Raw genomic sequence first — 8,146 nt, forward strand, 5'->3', positions numbered from 1 at the left:
CATCACCACCATCCATTACATCCAAAACATTACCTCTTCCCAAATTGAGCCTCTGTCCCCGTTAAACACTCACTCCTCGTTTCCTCTCTGCCGCCTGGCCCCCGTGACCTCTATTCTACTGTCTCTACGAATCTGACCATTCTAGTGTCTCGTAGGAGAGGAATCATGCAATATTTGTCCTTCTGTGTCTGGCTTATTTCACTCAGCATAACGTTCTCAAGGTCCATCAGTGTTGTAGTAGGTGTCAGAATTTCATTCCTTTTTCAGGCTGAAGAAGATTCCATTGTATGTCTATACCACATTCATTCATCAATGGACATCTGGATTGGTTCCACCTTTTTACTTTTGTGAATAATGCTGCTGTGAACATCAGAGAACAAGGGTCTGTTTCAAGTCTCTGCTTTTTCTTGATTTAGTTTTAGTGATTTTTTTTCTAGAAATGTATTCTTTTTTTTCCTGAACGTGAAAATTATTGGTACGTTTTTCATAATCTTTTATTATTCTTGTCTTCTCTGCTGCATTTATGGTTATGTCCCCTTCTAAAATCTTCATATTATTTATTTGTGTCTTCTTTGTTCTAGATCTCATCAGAGACTTACCAACTGCTATTCTTTCAAATAGCTAATCACATTAGACTTGGGTTCAGGGTTAGAGAAAACCTCCAAATAACAGCTTAACCCTTTCTCACTGTGATACCTCCTGAAGGCTGTCTGGGGCTGGTCTGGCAATCCACGGTGTTGGAGAACCAGACTCCTTAGATCCTGTTGCCCTTTCATTGTCCAGCAAAGGAAAAGTCACTGTCCTATATTTAAAGGTCCCCCTTCTGTGTAAGATAGTTTCTGGAGCTCCAGACAGGAAGGAGGAGGAGGGAGAAGAAAGGCATGCACACAGCACTTTTGTTCGTATCTCCCTGGCCAGAACAGTCATACAGCCAACCAACTAGCTAAAGAGTTTTTTGAAAAATAATTTCACTAGATACAAAATTCTAGATTGATTGCTTTTTCTTCCACTGCTTTGAAGATGTTTTGATGTCTTCTGGCTTACATCGTTTATGACAAGAAATCTGGAGTAATTCTAACCTTTGTTCTATATTTAATGTATCTTTGTCTCTGAAATTCAAGATTTTTTTCATTATCACTGCTTTTCAGCAATTTGGTTATCATGTGTCTTGGTTTGGTTTTATGTTTATTCTGTTTGGGATTCGAGTGTCTTAGATCTGTCTATAACTATCTTTACAGCTTTCATTAAATGTGGAAAAAACTTTGGCCATTAGCTCTTCAAATCTATTTCTTTTTTTTAAAGATTTTATTTATTTATTTATTTGAGAGAGAAAGCACTGAGAGGGGGGAGAGTCAGAGGGAGAAGCAGACTCCCTGCTGAGCAGGGAGCCCGATGCGGGACTCAATCCTGGGATTCTGGAATCATGACCTGAGCTGAAGGCAAATGCTTAACCGAATGAGTCACCAGGTGCCCTCTTCAAATCTATTTCTTTCTTGACCCTCTTCTTCCTGGGACTTCCATTACACACAATCACACATACACAGGCTGCTCAACATTGTCCCACAGGTCAGAAAGGCTCTGGTGGGGTTTTCTTTTTTTTCTCTGTGCATTAGTGTGAGTAGTATCCATTACTATGTTTATGAGTTCACTGATCTGTTCTTCTGCAGAGTCTAATCTTCTATTAATCCCATCTGGTGAAATTTTCATTTCATACATTGAAATTTTCAGTGCCACAAGGACCATTTGGGGTTTTTTAAATATCTTACACTTTTCTCCACATTACATGATTTCCTTTAAGTCTTTGAGGATACTTAAAATAGATGATTTAAAGTCCTTGTCTGTGAGTCATTTCGTCTCTGTCATTTCCGACTGTTTCTATTGACCGATTTTGCTCCAGATTATGAATCACATTTGATCACCTCTTCTCATGTCAAGTAATTTTTTGTTGGGTGCTGGACATTGTAAATTGTGCATTGTTGAGTGCTAGAGTTTGTTGCCTTCTTTTCAAGAGTATCAGACTTTGTTCTAACAGGAAGTTAGGTTATTTGCAGATTAGGTTAATTCTCTCAAAGCATGTTTTTAAGCTTTTTTTGGACAGATCTTTAATAGCCTTTCCTGTAGAAATACTTCAGCTCAACTAGTGACACTGACCCTTCTGGGGTGTCTATGAATGCCCATGTGTCCAGTGACGACTCTCCACGCTAGCTGTTTAGAACTCGAGTATCACCCAGGTATTGTTCAGTTTACAGTTCTCCAGTTGTCCTTTGACCAGCTTCATGGAGTTTCCCCCTGTGTATTTGTGGCTTAGTATTCAGTAACAATCTCCAGATTTTTAGAGCTCTTTCTTTGCCTAGGATCCTCCTCTCTGGGACTCTGCTCTGCAAATTCCAGCTGCTTCAGCCTCTCCAAATGCCTATATCTGTCTCCTCAACTCAGCAAGATTGCCATGCTCTGCTTGCATTCCCCCTATTGGGCCACTTGGGTATTCCAGAAATACAGGTCTCGTTTAATATTAGAAAATATATTAATGCAATTAACCACATTGCCACATTAAAGGAGGCATGATGATCTCAGTAGGCAGAGGAAAAAAATCAATGAAATCAATGAAATTCAGTAACTGCCCATTTTTTAAATTTTCAGCAAACTAGGAATAGAAACTTCCTTAACCTAATAAAAAAATACCTACCCCCCCAAAAAAAAACTACAGCAAACCTAATAGTTTTAAATACATAGCTGCAGTTTTAAACAGGGTGATGAGGTCTCACTGAGAAGGACACATTTGGGCAGAGATTTGGAGAATGTGAGAGAAGGGACCATGTGGATATCCGGGGAACAATGTCACAGGCAGAGGGATCAAGGTAGCAAGAACTGCGTGGAGACAGGAGCCCACCTGATGTGCTCCAGGAACAGGAAGGAGGCCCATGTGGCCTAAGCGCAGAAAGCAGGGAGAATGGCAGATCAATTCAGAGAAACCATGGGGGTGACAAGCCACTGGAAGGACTTGAGGTTTTACTCCAAGCAGGATGAGAATCCGGAGAATTCAGAGAAGAATGGAGAAGAGTTACATGATGGGTCTTAAGCCTGTAGAAAGGATCCCTCTGCCCACTGTGTTGAACATCACGCGTAAGAAGGCAGGGCAGAAGCAGGAAAACCAGCGAGGTGGCTGCTTCGGGAGCCCAGGTGTGAAATGACCATAGCTTGGTCTAGCACAGTGTCAGTGAAGGCAGTTGACAGTGGTGACACATCACATATGTTCTCAAAGCAGGGCCAGCGGGTTTGCTCACAGATCTGACGAGGAATGTGAGAGAAACAGGAGTCAGGACGACTCCAAGGTCATCAGCCCGAGCAGCTGGAAGGACAGGAGGATGGAGAAGACACACCCAAAGAAGGGCTCTATCCTGGCTGCTGCTTCTGTGCTCGTAAGAGAGAGCAGCTAGGAACCCTTAAAAACGCTCCATCTGCATCCAGCAGTGGACCACCAGCCACAGCACATCGTTGTCTGTGTGGTTAGCTCCTGGGCAGCCCCTTGATTTGCACTGATCCCAAGCCGACTGGGACCCAACAGGCAGCCTGCTTGCTGGTGTCACCCGCTAATGCTGCTCACATTTCAGACCACTAGCAAGAGCGGGGGAGAAATGATTACCCCGTGAGGTTTCCTCCGTGAAAGTGGATTTAAGTTTGGGCTTTTGTCCTCTAATTCACAACACCAATTTGATAATGGCTTATTTTAGAGATCATTTGGAGTCATGGAATAACCACAGAATACACAGACTACTTTAAAATTGTTTATCTGATTGTGGTGTCAAAAGTCCAGTGATCAATTCATTAAGTTGGCTTGACTCCCAGAGGTATTCAGTGAATATTTTATTGAGTACCTACTATGTGCCTCCATATCGAGAACCAAGTTAAGGCTTCATCATAATACCAATCTGCTCCCTGTGATTACCATTTTCTTACTTAACACAACATCAAAATATCATACTTCTATTTTAAAATGGGTATCTTTTTATCCAAATGCTGCAACCCATCATGTTCATCTATTCACTGCAGGTGGAGCCTTCGTGTCTGCTCTTTAAATCATTTACAGATTTTTCTCAAAGACCCATGACCCAAGCACTGAGGTCAGAGCTCAGAGCCAAATTCGTCATGTTACGCAGAGGCTTTTTAAAAAAAAATGGATTACTGGGGGTTTTATTTAATTAATTTATTTAATTCTATCGAGGCCAACAGAAAATTCACTTGGAATCGGTTTTCTTCTTTCCTTTTACCATGTAATCCGACTGGATTTTCAAGAAATATCCCCTCCTTTGTGACCTGTGCTCAAGAAGAGGAAAAGAATACTTAAGATAGAGTCTGACTTTTTGGTCTAGGAAACTCCCCTTCCAGCAGCAGGTACCTGTTTGCAGTAAAACTGGAAAGCACACACACTAAGAGAGTGGAACCCATGGGTGGAGAAAGGCAACGCAGACCCCTCTGTGCACAGGGTCTGTTCTGAAACAAAGTGGTGTGCATCACCGCGTAGTCCCAGACTCACCCTCCCATCCCTGCAAGCGGCAGGGCAGGGCCAAGAAACACATGAAGAGATGCTCCACATCACTCATCAGGGAAACGCCAATCAAAACCACAGTGATATGTCATCCCACACCAGTCAGAACGGCTATCATCAAAAAGATAAGAGAGAACAAGTGTTGCGAGCATGTGGGGGAAAGAGAACCCTTGCGCACGGTTGGTGGGAATGTGAATTGGCACAGCCGCTGTGGAAAATAGCATGGAAGTTCCTCAAAAAAATTAAAAATAGAGCTACCCTACAACCCAGTAATTCACTTCCGGGTATTTACCCAAAGAAGACGAAGCACTCATTCAAAAAGATGTATGTACCCCTATGTTTACTGCAGCATTATTTACAATAGTCAAGATATGGAAACAACCTAAGTATCCATCAGTAGATGAACAGATAAGAATATATGATATACATACACACACACACACACATACATACACACGATGAAATATAACTCAGCCATAAAAAAATGAGATCTTGCCATTCACAACAATGTGGATGGACCTCGAGGGTATTCTGCTAAGTGAAATAAGTCAGACAGAAAACGACAAATACCATATGATTTTGCTTATATGTGGAATCCAAAAACAAAACAAAACAAAGCAGATGAACAAACAAAACAGAAGTGGACTCCTACGTACTGAGAAGAAACTAGTGGTTGCCAGAGGGGATGGGGGCGGGGGGTTGGGTGACAGGCAAAGGGGATGAAGAGGTACAAACTTCCAGTTAGAAAATAAAATATGTCAGAGGGATGAAAACTATAGGGAAAAAAAGGAGGGGGAGAATCAGCAGAAAACCCCTAGAAGCTGAGCCTGTGCAAACTTAAATGTTTGCACCTTTTCCTTCTGTGTGTCCATGCCCCTCAGCGAATCGAGAGCTCCTCAACCACACACAGACCGCAGGGTCCAGAAGACAGGACACGAGACCGGAGATTAAACCCAGTTCAATGAAAGTTGCTGGCTGGGTGCCTTGGGCAAGTCATCATTCACTTCCTCTTCCGCGACATGAGGCTATCCTAATACCTGCCTTGCCCATCTCCACGAGGTTCAGGAGACCCAAATGAAAAAAAACGAACAGGGAATTGCTTTGTGTGCAATGATGAAACACAGGCTGGAAAAACGCAGTGTGTTATCATGGTTAGTCTTAGTTCTGCCGCTGATGGTGTGACCTTGGGAAAGTTACTAAGTTCTCTAAGCTTCCACATCTGTAAAGCAGGGGAAATATGACCTACCTCAGATGTTTAAAATAGGGATTAAATAAGATAGTTAATATAAACCACTTGGCTTTCCCAAGCCCAGGGGAGGCCTTCTCCTCCTAAATAAGAAGATAAGGACTTGCTAAGGGAAAGCTCTGCATCCTTTCACCCTCCCTCCTTCTTCCTGATTGGAACATAAGTGTGAGGCCTGGAGGTGCAGCAGCCATCTTCCAACCATGAGGCAAGAGGCTTGAGAATAAAGGCCTCTGCTAAGGATAGAGGAACAGAAAAGTAGAAAGAAGCTGAGTTCCTGGTGATCACTGATACTAGCCCCAGGACATTTCCCCTGAACTTTTTGCTACATAGGAAAAAAATAGTTTTTTATTGGTATCAGTCTGGAAAGTAGGGTTTTCTGTTGTTTATATCCATATGCATTCCAAATAGATACACTGTCTTAATTTTTTTTAAGATTTTACTATTTATTTCAGAGAGAGAGAGAGAGCACGCAAGCAGGGTGGGGGGGCAGGGAGAGATGGCGGGAGAGAGAGAGAAGTAGACTCCCCACTGAGCACAGAGCCCGACGCAGGGCACAACCCTGAGATCATGACTCAAGCTGAAATCAAGAGTCGGACGCTCAACCAGGGGAGCCATCCAGGCACCCCCACACTGTCTTAGTGTACATTAAGTCTGGTCCCTACAGAGCACAGCTATGGGATAGGGCTTTGGCATATGGTTTTTATTGTGTTAAAGTTAAAGAAAATAAAGTTTGAAATTAAAGTTTGGGGATTGGATGAAAAGTGTTAATCATGAGAACTCGGAGAAATTCAAGAATCTGCATACATTTCACAGGCAATGAAAACTGCAGTGTTATTGTTAAAACAAAGAAGCTCATCAGTCAAAAAGTTCCTCTGGCAAATACTTTTCTTTAAAAGTAAATGAATATAGGGGCACCTGGGTGGCTCAGTCATTAAGCGTCTGCCTTCAGCTCAGGTCATGATCCTGGCATCCTGGGATCGAGCCCCGCATCGAGCCCCGCATTGAGCCCAACACTGGGCTCCCTGCTCAGCGGGGAGTCTGCTTCTCCCTCTCCAGCCTGCTTCTCCCTCTCCAGCTCCCCTCTCTCACTCTCTGTCAAATAAATAAATAAAATCTTAAAAAAAAAAAGTAAATGAATATAACAAAAGAAGTACAAGACTCTCACCATGAAAATTACAAAACATTGTAAACTAGAAAGTAGATTGGTGGTTCCCAGGCTAGGGCTTGAGGTGGGTGAGGAGTTAATGCTAAGGGGTGGGCACTTCTTTTGGGGGTGATGAAAATGTTCTGGGAAGATGGTGGTGATGCCCATACAACTTTGTCAATATAACCACCACCACCACCGAACTGTGCACTTTAAAAGGGTGAGTTTTGTGGAATGTGAGTTATATCTCAGTTAACAAAGAGTGAATGAAGAAGAAAAACATAAAATGAACAAGAGTAAAGGAGACTAACTACTTACTAAGAGCCCCTTCAGACTTCCATCTCAGTCTAATCATTGACCCCTTAGCCCAAAGACACATCCATGGAAATTTCCACTGGGGATAAACTGAAATTTTTGCTCATACTGCCTCCTCTTTGGCAATGTTCCAGGCATCTTCCCTCTGGGGTTATGTTGACATGGCTCATAAAGCAATGGAAAAAAAAAAGAAAGAAGAAAAGAAACCCCTCCATTTGCACCCACCTAGCTTGCAATACCACCATAGAGAAAACAATCCAGGTCCTTTCACCGATTTGCAGTGTTGGTCCTCTTCGACTCAGCATCTGTGATTTTCAGGGTGGCAAATACTAAGATTGTGGTCTGATAATAGTATGTGGTCTGTTGCTTATACTTATAATTGAAGGAAGTACAAAATATCCATTAGGAGCTGATAAAGATAAAGATGTAATTTTTCCCACCCAATCTATAAAGATGGATACCTATAGGGGCACGTGGGTGGCTCGGTCAGTTAAGTGTCCAACTCTTGATCTCAGCTCAGGTCTTGATCTCAGGGTCATGAGTTTAAGCCCCATGTTGGACTCCACACTGGGTGTGGAGCTTACTTAAAAAAAGAAAAGAAAAAAAAAAGATGAATAGATATAAATACTTTGTGCAGTTCCTGGCATACAGCAAGTGCTAACTTTCTCCAGGAAGGAGGAATGTGTCCATGTAGAGACAGTGTGGTCTCCACGGCAACAAAGCAAACTGGCCCACCCAAGGGACTGGACTTCTGACCTGTACCCCAACACGGTAGCTAACGACAGAGCCAGCCTCGGGCTCCCACAGCCTCAACATCCCCCCCCGAAGACACCTGCAGTCCCTACCCGCACTCTCCACCCTGGGCCCCAGACTCTCAGCTATCCCTGTGACATAG

The sequence above is a fragment of the Eumetopias jubatus genome, unplaced genomic scaffold (genome assembly GCF_037043125.1).
Source record: "Eumetopias jubatus isolate StellerSeaLion01/CBP00866 unplaced genomic scaffold, mEumJub1_p1.0 scaffold_12, whole genome shotgun sequence".
Lineage (NCBI taxonomy): Eukaryota > Metazoa > Chordata > Mammalia > Carnivora > Otariidae > Eumetopias > Eumetopias jubatus.